This window comes from Macaca nemestrina, chromosome 6 (genome assembly GCF_043159975.1).
Source record: "Macaca nemestrina isolate mMacNem1 chromosome 6, mMacNem.hap1, whole genome shotgun sequence".
In the NCBI taxonomy this organism is placed as follows: Eukaryota; Metazoa; Chordata; class Mammalia; order Primates; family Cercopithecidae; genus Macaca; species Macaca nemestrina.
The window spans coordinates 152,263,688-152,278,276 of NC_092130.1; the positions used below are offsets into that span (position 1 = coordinate 152,263,688).

Here is a 14,589-nt window from a genome sequence, read left to right on the forward strand (position 1 = left end):
AGTAGCGGGGACTATAGGGATGCAACACCACACCTAGCTAATTTTTTGTATTTTAGTAGAGGTGTTGTTTCACCATGTCGGCCAGATGGTCTCGATCACCTGACCTTGTGATCCGCCCGCCTCGGTCTCCCGAAGTGCTGGGATTACAGGCATAAGTCACCGCATCCAGCCAGAATTTTCCTTTTACTATATGCTCAATTTAAGTTTCATGTCTGTGTGAAGCAGAAAGATAAGTTTAAAATAGCTAGTCTATGACTAGAACAAAAATCTGTGAGGCTTTCTTTGGATTAATCGATCTCTAGTTTGGAAGTAACACAAGTACTTTTAATGACCTCACAAATACATTGCTATATTGTTTTAAATATTCTTATTAATGTTTTCTTTTTTAAAAATTTTTCTTTCTCTTATTTTGTTTCCAGTAGATTTCTAGCACTTTTAATCTTAATAAAATAGATCAGTTCAACACAAGTGTTTCAGTCTCTCAAAAAACAGGCTCCTCTACATTCTAGGCAGCGTCTGAAAAGCTAAATGTTTACTTTTCCTCTATAACTTCCCCTTTCTTCCATATCTAGACTTAAATTTCTACATGTAAGAATATTTTTAAAAAAGTAATTAACTTACTTTTTGAACTCTAATGGAACTTGGTCCTTAGTTATGCGTTCATTGTAAATATAGTGTCAGAGTTTGGGTCTCTCATGGCACTTTCATTTATTTCATTTATTTTTCACAAGAATCAAAACTTATTTGGTATTTTATGTTCCTGCTTTATTTGAATCCAAATAGGTTCATATATGTTTTTTGATTTAGACTTCACAATAGTTACCATAAAATTTAGTTATTTTTAAAAAAGAAATATGCCGGGCACAGTGGCTCATGCCTGTAATCCCAGCACTTTGGGAGACAGAGGCAGGTGGATCACTAAGTCAGGATTTTGAGCCCAGCCTGACCACAAGGGTGAAATCCTGTCTCTACTAAAAATACAAAAATTAGCCAGGTGTGGTGGTGCGCACCTGTAATCCCAGCTACTCAAGGGGCTGAGGCAGAATTGCTTAAACCCGGGAGGCAGAGGTTTCAGGGAGTCCAGATCGCGCAACTGCACTCCAGCCTGGGCGACAGAGCAAGACACCATCTAATATATATTCATATAAAATACCTTTTCCTATTTAAAAAAAAGTTATTATTTTTGTCTTCAAAAAATAAGACTTTATTAGACATCATACAGTATAAGACTTGTCCTATAAAAAGAAAAACTTCTCTACAGTTTAAAACTTTTTATGTATGTATTACCAACTAAACTCTACAATTTTTACATTTTTTAATTAAATACTTTTTTTTTTAATTTTGCTAGATCATTGAACTTTGATACTTTGTCTTTTTAAAACTTAGACTTGGCATAACATTTTGCAATAATATTGTTCTTTATTTGCTTTTTGGTTTTCAACTTATAGTAATTTATTGTTAATAGAGAACACGTAGTAAAATAATTAACTTATTAAAAATGTTCTTCCTAAAAAATATTACTGTACACATCCAATAAATTTTTATGTGCGATGGTCTCACTCCCAGAGAGAAGATTTTCTAGTCCAATATCCAGGTCTAAGAAGGTTTTACGTATGCTCTACTTACTGCCTAATTCTCTGGAACTATTGAAGAATGAAGCATACAATATATTCTAAATTTCAAACTGCATTATCATCATATTTGTTTTACTTAAACTCTAATAATAAGTTTCACCTTTGACGCCTGAAATTATTAAAATGGGCTTCCATCATGCCAATCTCAACCTCTCAATATGTCTGGCATTTGCAGTATTTTTCTGAGATATTTAAGAAGAATCATCTGGATAGTATTTTGTTTATCAGAGCCTCAATGAATATATACATAAATTTTTGGTTAATACAGGCCCTTAATCTCTAAATACAAGTACTAAAATATGGTTTTATTTTTTTGGCTCAACTTTTATAGTTCAGATAGCCCAGGATTGGAAAGACCTGTTGATGTTTATTACTGTTTTATTCTCTTAGTTCTTGCTTACTTGTTTTTTTTTTTTTTTCCCCAAACTGAACCTATGTTCTAAAATTCTGAAATGAATTTTTTTCATTCTAGTATGAAGAGGGTTTAATTTGAATTTTTTTTTTTTTGCATGTGATCAGGATATGTAAAAACACACTTCGAGTTTGTACATATAATCTCCAGCTAAAAATAAAAATTAAATATTAATAGTTTTAGTATTATTGTGTCGAATTTTCTGAAAGTATATATATCATCAATGTCTTCTATAAATCTATGATTTTTTATTTCCTCTTGTTTTTATTTCTATCAGCCACAATATATATTAATAAATTAGGCTGTATCTCTAACCTATTATCATATTCTGTTTTCCTTTTCTCCAAATAAATTATTAGTAAGTATATTTTCGCTTACTATTAAAAATGTTGGCCAGGCTCAGTGGCTCATGCCTATAATCCCAGCACTTCGGGAGGCCGAGGAGGACAGATCATGAGGTCAGGAGTTCGAGTCGAGACCAGCCTGACCAACATGGTGAAACACCATCTCTACTAAAAATACAAAAATTAGCCAGGCATGGTGGCACCTGCCTGTAATCCCAGCTACTCAGGAGGCTGAGGCAGGAGAATCACTTGAACCCAGGAGGTAGTGGTTGCAGTGAGGCGAGATTGCGCCACTGCACTCCAGTCTGGGTGACAGAGCAAGACTTTGTCTCAAACAAACAAACAAACAAACAAAAAAGTAAATAGTTTATCAGTTGTCCATTTTTACAATATTTCCCACTCTACATGTTACTAGTATAATACATGTTTACAAGGATTTTAGAGAATCTTTTTAATTGTCAATTTGAGCTATTATTTATTGGCTTTTTTTTCAAGTGGTTATAGATTTTGTATTTGCCCATGTTTAATAAGCTTTACAACACTGGCATCAGAGAACATGAGTTATTTAATTTTTCTTTTTATTTTTTACATTGACACCTAAAACATGTTTTTCTCATTTATAACATTGAGTTATCAATATATATTCTTTTCATTTACTTTATTAATTTTATTACTGATAACTTTACAACTTCTTATTTATATATATTTTATAATATATATACAAAACCTTTTCAGTTTCCCAAAGTAAATATATATTGAATGTATATTAACTATTACACCATTTTCTATTATTAAATAAATATTTTGGAAACAACTGAATAGTAAACACATTTTCATTCTAAATTATATATCTCAGTGTTACAAATAAACTAAATCAGGGCATTCTTAGATAGACATAAAGAAGAGTACAGTGTTTACTACTATAGCAAACAAGGAGATATTTAAAAACAACAAAAATATTTAAATTAATTATAATATCAAAATATTTAAAAGAAGTATTTGCTTTAAGCAACAACAGTTGAAGATAAAACAAAATTTGTTACATATGTTATCAGGATGTTGTTGTACCATCTAATAATTGCTGCATTAATTTAAGAGTAGTCGTTTTAGTTTTCAATCTTATAAATTGTATTCTTAATGCAAAATTTAGGTAAATATGTTTTCATGGAAATTACCTAGAAATTTTATAACAGATATTTTTCAAAATAGGATAGAGTTGTTCTTCATTAAATGTATAAACTTTACATGTGTAATTGAAATTAGACCAGAGTTCAGTAAAAATCAGTGCCAAATTATTAAAACATCAAGAATATTATTTTTAAAATTTCACTTTAAATTAAGATGAAATTAAACTACTGCCATAATTTTTAGAAATTAGTTTCTTATTTATTGTTTCTATAAACATAGATTTGTTGGACATCAATTTGTAACATGAATACATTAAATGTTTCTTTCCACCTCTACAAATTAAAGAGAAAATAATGTAGATAAATTATGCCAATAAAGTTAAATTAATATGCTAGTTGAATTTTAAAGAATATAACAAGGTGATTAAAATGTAAAATGAGATAAATTATGTTAACATAAAAAATATAAGTGCAATGCACGAATACTATAGAATATTGATATACCAAAATAAACACTAAGAAAGAGAGCTAAATTATTTATAACACTATAAAGCTATATTGGGCTCAAATATACGATGGAAAAATAATACTGTAATCCGTTATTGTGGAATTAAATGTCAGTGAAAACCATTAGATTGTAGCTTAATTTTTCTAGGTCATAATTCAAAACACAACAATTTTGCATATTAAGCCTACATAAATAACACTGTAGTTATTGGTCTGAAAATTATACCGTGTTACTAAATGGGTTTGATATTAAATTACCTACACAGTATGACCACACAAAACTAATCTACCACAAAAACTCAAGTTGCTATGATTCAGAGAAACTAAAAGGAAAAAGGTACTTTTTAAAGTCATTTTTGGCTCATTTTACAAATAAAGGAATAAAAAATCCACAAAAATATTTGATTAACATACATTGTAACTTGTTTGTAAAGATAACCTGATTTCTGCTTTTGTCCCTATTGTGAGGAAAAAAAAAAAAAAAGACAGGATTTACTCAGTATGCTGGTGCTCTCCACTGAGACCTCTTTTGTAAAAGTTTTACAACTTTTGGTCCTGATTTCCTCCCCCCAAAAAAGAAAGCAATGGGGCTAAACCTCCATTGCATGGAAATCCACACAAGAATGGCTAATCTAGTGAAAGTACCAGCCTGTGGCTCAGTATCTACCTTCTAATATTATTTAATTATTACTCCTATGTGAACAAGGCTAGTCCTTAATTTTTCTTCCACAAGAAAGCCTCAATGGAGAACATTAGCATAGGATGCAACCATTCAAAGAAAGCAGACCATACAGTCTCTACGGATACAGAGAGATTACAAAGGTGTCCTGTTTGTGCTGTTATAACAAAATATCTGAGACCGGATAATTTATAAAAAGCAGAAATTAGTTTTCTTACAGTTCTGGAGGCTGCAAAGGTCAGTCAAGGCACTGGCATGTTTGGTTGTCTAGTCAGGGCTGCTGTCTGATCCCAAGATGCTTGGCTGGTGCGTTCTTTGTAGGGAAAGGGTACTGTGTCCCCACAAGGCAGAGATAGAAGGACAAGAAAGCTGAGTGCAGAGTGAAGCCTCTTTCATAAGAACCTTCCCATTCACAAGGGTGAAGCGCCCATGACTGAATTAAAAAATAAGGAGCATATTGAAGTTCAATTTAAAAATTATTTTAAAATATAGTGTTAAGTGTGAGTAAACATGCCTATTCCTGCACCAATAATAGAAAACCTAAGGCTTCATGCTTATAGAAATTCATCAGATGAGGCCATGATCCTAGATAAGAAAGATGAAGCTTTAAAATAAATGCCACCAAAAGGCCAAACATATGCTTACAACTACCACAGACAGAGTACAAAGGTTTTTGTTTGTTTGTTTCTTTGGGTGTGTGTATGTGTGTGTGTGTGTCTGTGTGTGTATTTTCTTACTGTCTAGTTCCTTGCTTTAAAAGTTTGGGTAGGGACAAGAGGGAAAAAAAAGAAAAAAAAAACTCAACTAAACGTTTGTGGCAAAACCCTATGTTTAAGCAAATTTAGCAATTTACACTCACACTATATCTTTGGTTCAGCAGCTTCAACCTAGAATATAATGTGTATGAACTGATAATATCTCTGGTTCACCTAGTAGAATTGAAACAAAAATAAACGTAGTATATAGAGACAATGTCTCATATCATTTCAAAAATTCATTTATTTTAGGATCTATTGCTAGAGAATTACTGTGTTCCCTTTGAAGATGTCATAATATTTTGCTTTTTCATAGTTCTAGTATTATTACACTGATTTCTTCACACCTGAAGAAACAGTCACTTCTTATTTTTCAATTTACTTTCATTGGGGCAGGACTCTTTTTTCCAGGCTGTGACTAGGACGTATGTTGATGGAGGTCATTTGGCTTTGCTTCTAGGGTGCTTCAGTGGCGAATATTCAGTGTGGTTTTCTTGATTATAAATAGCCTTGGGGCCACGGCATTCTCAAATGCCAGTTGTAGTAGTCGTATACTGGGCAGGTGAGTGGGCTCACAGCCTCCTGTGTAGCTGGGAAGATGTGGGTTATGGTAGTAGCAGAGAGCAGAGGTAGTAAGAAGCTTGTGTTTTTCCCAAGCACTGTGCACTTCTGTCAGCAGATGTGATGGACTGTGCAGGCTGACTTCCAGGCCTGTAGGTAGCACTTGCAGGTGAGAGCCAACTGCAGCAGTGACAGTGGGTTTACGCTCGACCTTTGTTAACCAGATGGGGTACTTGGGTGTCCCAGGTCATAGGTTGGCCCATGGAATACTCAGTGGTTCAGAGGTCCTATGCTCGGCCTCTGAGGTGTAGGGCAAAGGTGGGAATCAATGAAGCTGGCAGGGCTAAGCCAGAAAAGCCTGCACTTGGAACCTGCGATAGCAGAAGCAAGTGCCAACCCAGAGGGGTGTGAGGCTCCACAGGCAAGTGAGCAAGAGTTGGACCCATTTGACTCTCACACTCTGGAGCAAGTGGAGCTCCCTTCCACAGCGCAACCGCAAAGTTCATGTCAAACCTCACTCAATTAGCACGGATAATAGCGCTCTAAAGATAAATAAATCATCCCAAGTCAGAACACAGGAAGTGCTTATCCTCAGTAAATAAGACTGCCAACACAATCAACAGCCAAATTATTCACAGCAACAAATTTCAAATTAAAGTAGTTTAGACAGATTTAAAAATAAATATATATGCATACATAAAATATCCATTATGGGGGCCACATTATGAAAAAAAAAAGCATTGAAACATTTAGAAATAAGAAAAATGAAACTTAAATAACATAATTTTATATCCGTATATATTTATGTTGAGTAGATTAGCCATTGAGATTAAAATGAAATGGCTATATAACGTAGAAAGTTAGGTTAATCTATAGATAATTAGGAAAAAGAAAGATATGAAGAAGTCATTCATAATAAAGCATGAAGTGATTAAACAGCTGCAATATATAAAACAGAGGTAATTCAAAATAGAATCCAAAATGATACAGGTCAACATATTTCAGATTTCCCAGAAAATGATATTGCTTTGGGGACACAATATTCAAACGAACAAAGTTAGACCATTTTCTGGAATTGCAAATGGGCAGAAATGCTCAAATTCAGGGAGCATAAGGAAGATAATTCACTCCGAGATTTTACACTGCCCCAGCAAATGCAAATTAGTACATCTGTAGATAAAACATATCTAAAATGTAGATTTCTCAGCCTCTGTTTCAGTCATGGGTATTTACGTGATTAGATTTCAGTTTAATTCGACGTAAGCATATCTGATGTGGTCAATTTTCAGAGTATCTGCAAATTAAAGAAAAGCTGCTTGCTCGTGAGTTCTTCTTTGCTCCCTTTCTGTGGTCTGCAATGTGATTGCGGCAGTGAGCACCTTTCACCTTGAATGCAGAAATTAGAGTAAAAATGAGATCAGTGTCCTAGGGGATAACAGAGCAACAAGAAAATAGGGACCAAGGTCCCTGCATAACCAAATAGAAACAGAGCTTTCCTATTAGCCTGGGTCAGCGTGGAAACAGATTACCACACATAAGCCAAAACCGTGAGATCTTTTTGTAATAACATCTTGGTATTTACTATCATACAGATTTTAGGTACTCTAAGACATTCATATTGTTTCATCGTTTGAGGAGAAAACAATAGCGAAAGGGAGAGAAAGAGGGAGAGGGTAATGAGTGGGTAAAGTCATAGGAGAGGGGAGAGACAGAAGTTTAGACTGTCAAATTGTCTTATGAAAATTTTTTATTTATAAAAAAAAATAAAGTGAGAGAATATCAGCTTAGAGAATCCAAATACATTGCAGCTATGTGAAATTTATAAGTTACTCCCAGAAAACGTAAAGACTAAAAACATTAAAATTAAAGGTTGGAAAAATATACAACCAACAAGCAAAATTACTACTAGCCAAAAAATATTCTGAAAATGATATGAACAAAAATTGACTGAAACAAGCAAACCTAAATGGCTAGCAAACATAAAAAGTGTCAATTTTGCTAGTAGTTATTGGGAAATAAAATTGACATATATGTACATGTATGTGTATTTTATATATATGCATAAATGTATATATTCATAGATGTATATATCAACCTTTAATAATTAAACTAGTAGAAATTTTAAGAAGAGAAAGCCTTGGCAAATAAACATTTATAATACATATTGTTATAAACATTATAGAAAGAAATCTGCCAGTGTCTATTTAAATAAAAGTCTATAAACATACTAACCCAACAATTCCACTATTAAAGCTCATCTGTGTCGATATATCCATATAGCAAAATAATAAATTGTGTCTTGTTAAAAAACAGGATTCAGGTACATAAGTTGCTAGGGCTGCCATAACAAAGTACCACAGACTGAGTGGCTTTAAGAATGGCCTTTTGGCCTAGAGTGGTGTCTCACGCCTGTAATCCCAGCACTTTGGGAGGCCAAGGAGGGCAGATCACAAGGTCAGGAGATCAAGACCATCCTGTCCAATATGGTGAAACCTCATCTCTACTAAAAATATGGAAAAATTAGCTAGGCGTGGTAGCCTGTGCCTGTAGTCCTAGCTACTTGGGGAGGTGGAGGAAGGAGAATTGCCTGAATCTGGGAGGCGGGGGCTGCAGTGAGTGGAGATCGCGCCACTGCATTCCATCCTGGTGACAGGGCAAGACTCTGTCTCAAAAAAAAAAAAAATTAATTAAATTAAAAAATGAATAAAAAATAAAAAGAATGGCCTTTTATTTTCTCACAGTTCAGGAGGCTATAAGTCCAATATCAAGATGTCAGCAGAGCTGGTTTCTTTCTGAGACTTCTGTCCTTGGCTTGTAGGTGGCTCTCATTTTACATGGTCTGCCCTGTGTACATATCTGTGTCCTAATCTTCCGTTTATATAAGGACACCAGTGATTAGATTAGAACCCACTCTAATGACCTCATTTAACTTAATTACTCTTTGAAAAACTCTTTCTCCAACTACAGTCACATCTTGAGGTAGTGAGGGTAAGAACTCCAACACATAAACTTTACGGGGACATAATTTAATCCATAACAACATGGATGGCTATTCTACTGTAATTTTAGTAATAAAAATGCAGAAAAATTCTGAATTACCATTAATAGAGAAATCATTATGTAATATTGTAAGTCATCTATAATAATTACATAACTTTAAAATATGATTTTATTAGTTTATATCAACGTGTATGGATATTCATAATATGCTACGGTCTGGATATTTTTGCCCTCCAAATCTTATGTTGGAATGGAATATCCAGTTTTGGAGGTGGGGCTTGATGGGAGGTGATTGGATCGTGGGGCAGTTTCTCATGGTTTAACACCATCCTCCTTGGTGTTGTCAGGGAGAAAGTGAGTTCCTGTGAGATCTGGTGGTTTGAAATTGTGTGGCACCTCCTCCCTCTCTTCCTTGTTCCGACTCTCACCATGTGACGTGCTGGCTTTCCCATTTCCCTCTCCTATCATTAGAGGACATTTCCAGAAGTGGATGCTGACACTGTGTTTCCTGTTTAGCCTGCAGAGCTTTGAGCCAATTCAGCTTCTTTTTTTTTCTTTTTTAATAAATTGGCCAGTCTCAAGTTTTTCTTTACTACAATTCAAAATTGGCCTAATGTATTTGGTCAGGAGTAAAATGCAATGACGCTATTTTCCTAAAAGGGGACATTTTTCCATTTTGCTTGCTAGAACTTAATTTGATTATTTCTTTTTTTGCTATTGAGTTGAGATCCTTTTATATTTTGGGTATTACCTCCTTCTTAGATGTATATTTTGCAAATGGTTTTCTAGAAGGGGAATCTGTGGATTTTCTATTATGCCAATTGATCTTTTTGATGTACAGAAGCTTCTCAGTTTGATGCAATCTCCTTTATCTATTTTTTTTTTTTAATTTGGTTGCCCATGCTTTTGGGGGCATATTGAAAGAAAAAAGTCATTACTTGGTCCAGTGTCATAAAGTTTTTTCCCCTATGTTTTCGTCTAGGAGTTTTACTGTTTCAGGTTCTACATTTAAGTTTTTATTTCTGTTTGACTTCATTTTTGTGTATAGAGTAAGATAAGGGTACACTTTTAATCCTCTGCATGTAGACATTCAGTTTTTCCAGCACCAGTTATTGAAGAGACTATGTTTTTCCTATTGTATGCTCTTGCCTTTTTTTGAGGAAAATTAGTTGACCTTAAATGCATGGATTTATTTCTGGGTTGTCTATCCTGTTCCATTGGCTGATATGTCAGTTTTTATGCCAGTATCATGCTATTTTGATTACTATAGTTTTGTAACATATTTTAAAATCATTTATTGTAATACCTCTAGCTTTGCTTTTCAAAGAGTTAAAATTATCACAGGATTTAGTTATTGAAGATCAAAGAATTGTGATGAAATTGACAATGGTATATAGTTATACTGTGGTATAAATGTATAAAACTTAAGGCATGAAGAAACAAAGCATAGTGCACGTCTCCTTGGAAATAAGGTCCTGTAGTGGGAGGAAAGAAAATGAAAACAACATCCAAGGCAAGATTGAACTACTCATGGTCAGTATCTTATTCAAAATTCACCAATTAGGTAAATGTTTATATATCAACTATTACATCATGAGTGAGGACAAAGTAGAAACCAGAATTCTCAGGCAGTGGAGATTCTGCCAAAAAGTAACATAACATCAGGAGTAGAAAAGAGGTAATCACTTTCATCAACATTTACTTATGAAAGATCATGAATCAAGAGTCATTTATGAGATTTATGTACATGTGAACATATCTGCATTATTGAAGAATAGTACATTTTAAAATATAGTAATATCAAATATTTGAATATTCAATTGAATACATTCTTCCTGTTGATTTTACATATATATTCTATATTTTGGATCAATATTTTCTGTCACCTTAGGTGTAGTTATAGAAAGCTACACTATTTGGAAATATAGAGCAATCAATATCATTCTATGCTATCAAAACAGATATGAAAAAGCTTAAGGACATTTCGAAATGATAATAAACTAAAAAGTAATGCTACAACAAAATATGAGCATCACCTATTGGGCAAAATCACTGGCTTTCACTAGTTTATTTCAGGTTCGCCTCTTTGGGTCTTCATTTCCTTATAAAGGCTTTTATGCTGAGTAAAATATATACAATTGACCCTTGAATAATGTGGATATTAGGGGCGTTGACCCTCCACACAGTTTGAAATACATGCATAACTTTTGATTCCCCCCAAAATTAACTACTAATATCCTACTGCTGACTGGAAGCCTTACTGATAATATAAATAGTTAATTAACACATACACACATACTTCGTACATTGTATGCATTATATACTGTATTCTTTTTTTATTTAATTTTTTTTTTTTTGAGATGGAATCTCTCTCTCTTGTCAGGATGGAGTGCAGTGGCACAACAATCTCGGCTCACTGCAACCTCAGACTCCCTGGTTCAAGTGATTTTCCTGCTTCAGCCTCCCGAGTAGCTGGGGCTACAGGCGCCTGCCACCATACCAAGCTAATTTTTGTATTTGTAATAGAGACGGGTTTCACCATGTTGGCCAGGATGGTCTCTATCTCCTGACATCTTGATCAGCCCAACTCTGCCTCCCAAAGTGCTGGTATTATAGGCTTGAGCTACCGCCCCTGGACTACATACTGTATTCTTACAAGAAAGTAAGAGAGAAAAGAAAATGTTATTAAGAAAGTCATAAAGAAGAGAAAATATATTTACTAATCATTAAGTGGAAGTAGGTCATCACAAAGGTCTTGTTCCCATCGCATTTGCACTCCATTAACATCTGAAAATGTGTTTTATTTGGTTAATCACAGAGTGATTCAGCATTCATTATCATATAATATGATCTTTTAGTGGTCTTATTTTTATTGTTTCAGCAATCTTCCATTGACTAGAGTTATTAGGCAAAAATTCCTCAACCAATCCCCTGAATTCCAAATTTAAATATTCTTACTCAAATTACGTAGCAACAACTCTGTTATCCCCCATAACCTAAATCAGTAACACTAATCAATAAAATAAACTCCTCTGCCGGTTGATTCAGCGATACTAGTGTTCTAAAGTGGTCAGGGACTGACTTAGCTTCTAATTCATCAAAACTATGACCGTCTTTCCTATGGAAGCAATTCTTTACTGGAAAATAAAATCTCCAAAGCAATGGAGCCAAAGGTTTTGGGGATCAGCAAAAATTGCATCATGTAGGGTTTGTAATTGCACCTTACTATATTGGTCTCTGAAGTTCTGTACCTAGACTGTGAGAAAGACTGCAAAATATATTGCCCTAAAATTTAAAGCATTTGCCACAGAGTATAGAGGTGTACCTCAGCTTTACAGCATGTGATTTTCCAGGCAATACCATAAGTTTTTGGTGAGCTTTCCAATCATCCACCCAACTGGCTCTGGGTGATGACTACTGAATTCCATGGCTGCGAACCTATTGCTATATTTTCTTTGCTGAGGAATATGCCCACTGATGAGAGGCAATCCTGTGTAGGATACCATGGAAAAAGAGAAGGCATTGAGGAAACTCATCAATGGTGATGCTGGGCAGACATACTGCATGTATGTCCATCAAAGTTCAGAAAATGAACTATCCTCCTCCATCATAGGAGGATCGTAACAAAAACAACCTGGAAACACTAGTTGACTGATAATCCTAGACAATTATGTCATACTGGGGGTTTAGCATTGTCCCAAGAATGTTTGGATTTTGGTGAGGTTTTAACCAGATCAGCAGAGGCTTTAACCAGATCAGCTTTTGAGACTGTGGGCAGGCTCTTTTCTTGTCATCATGGCTACTTTGTTCATGGAACCTCTAAGGCATATTTAGAATGACCAGAGAAAGAGACTGACTGTTATCCATCGGATAGGCCGCCTTAGTCATCTAATTACTGAGAACTTTTACCACCTTGGAGGCTCGCTGTTTGCATTCATTTGTAATCAAAATATCTTCCCACTCAGTGTCTATCAGCGCCTGTTCTAAGAAGTCTATCTACAGATATCCTTGTTACCAACTTTCCAATGCTATTTATTTTTTAATACCGGTTTCCAGCAGTTTCTTGCATACAATGGATATGTTTTGTGTTATCCTTGTGTATACTCTTGTTTCTTCATGTGTTAACTAGGGACCTTAGGAAGCAGAGAAAAAGTCAGTAAATTAACAGCTAATTGACTTATAAGCCACTTGCTAAGGAAGTTTACATTAAGCTTCTGGACTTTCTATATCCAAGTCTTCTATATGCAATCGTAAATTTGTAACTAAATTCTGCTCTGCATGATGCATTTGATGATTCACTGAATCAAAAAAAAAAACCCAGGACATGATGATCAGCACACCTCTTATTCAAGGTCCTACTCAAAACTGTCAGCTTCAGGAATTATCCAATAAATGCATTGAAAAAGCATGACTTGAGATGATGTTTCTTAATCTAACTGTAACCAGCAAAAACTTTTTCATTGGTCAAACAGAATGGATAATTGTATCTTGCTCATTTTCGAAGAAACATCTTTACATGCTTTGACCACTTATCCCTAGAAACTTAACCATCCCCTGGAATTGATCCAAGTTTATGTCTCACCCTTCATTGCACAGTTACATTACTAAGACACATAAGGTGTTTACAAGCTCATATTTATTATATCTAATTAGCATAATGCCATCAACATAATATCCAATGGAATCTTCTGTGGGATTTGATCATTATAATTTTTTTCCCAGATTGTATTGTGCAGCAGCAACATATTGACTTAGTCATGAAACAAGATAACGTCTTTTTCCTGTTTGAATGGTATTATTTTTAAATGCAAACTGCTTGATATTTTTCTTATTGATGGGAAAGGCAAGGAAGAATCTGTAGCAATTCTTGCACCAAGTGCTATGTTGATTTGCTCGAGTAAAGTTACTATATCTGGAAAGAAAACTCTGATGGACATCACAACCTAATTTAGCCTGTAACCCTCTATAGTTATTATGCATTATTCGATTGGTTTCTGTGCCAGACAATCAAACAAGTTAAATGGGAGATGTAGGAATCAATACCCCTGCATCTCTGAGGTGCTTGATGATAAAAATAATCTCTTCAGATCCTCAGAGATGAAATGGTTCTTCAATTTACTATTTTTTTTTCCCAGGAGTACGTAGTTCCGGAGACTTCAGTGTAGCTCTTTCTGCCGTAATACACTTTACTCCATATATTGAAACCAGTATGGAAATCCTTCTAATTTATTTATTTATGATTTTGAAAATAACACACAATTTACCATCAGTCACACTGGACTTTTGTTAAATTTTCCTGGACCACCTTTCTTTGTATTACCTAATGTCTGTAAATCTCTTGTTTCACTAGTGAGCCAGAGTGGAATTGGGTCTCCGGGAAGCAGTGCAAGTTCAGAGCCAACATATGATATTCTCTGAAAGTTACAGGTAATTCTTATTTCCTTGCACACGAGCCACAGGTCTGTCTTAGGAATGCTTGGGGAAGGGTTCACAGATTACACCTATGACCATGTTGTAAGATTCCCTTTATATATTTTCCTCCCTCTCAGTTAAAGGGCTCCTCTTATATA

General features: G+C 34.6%; 1 long non-coding RNA gene across 2 annotated transcripts in view; it reads left to right on the plus strand.

Annotated features, from left to right (window-relative positions):
• The first annotated feature begins 10,652 nt into the window (after positions 1-10,652).
• The window catches only part of LOC105472997 (uncharacterized), a 49,680-nt gene continuing 45,743 nt past the window's right edge, over positions 10,653-14,589 (plus strand). For both annotated transcript variants that reach the window (XR_981986.2, XR_981987.2), the window contains exons 1-2: positions 10,653-10,697; positions 14,370-14,446. This is a non-coding gene — a long non-coding RNA (uncharacterized lncRNA). The remainder of the gene's footprint in view (positions 10,698-14,369; positions 14,447-14,589) is intronic.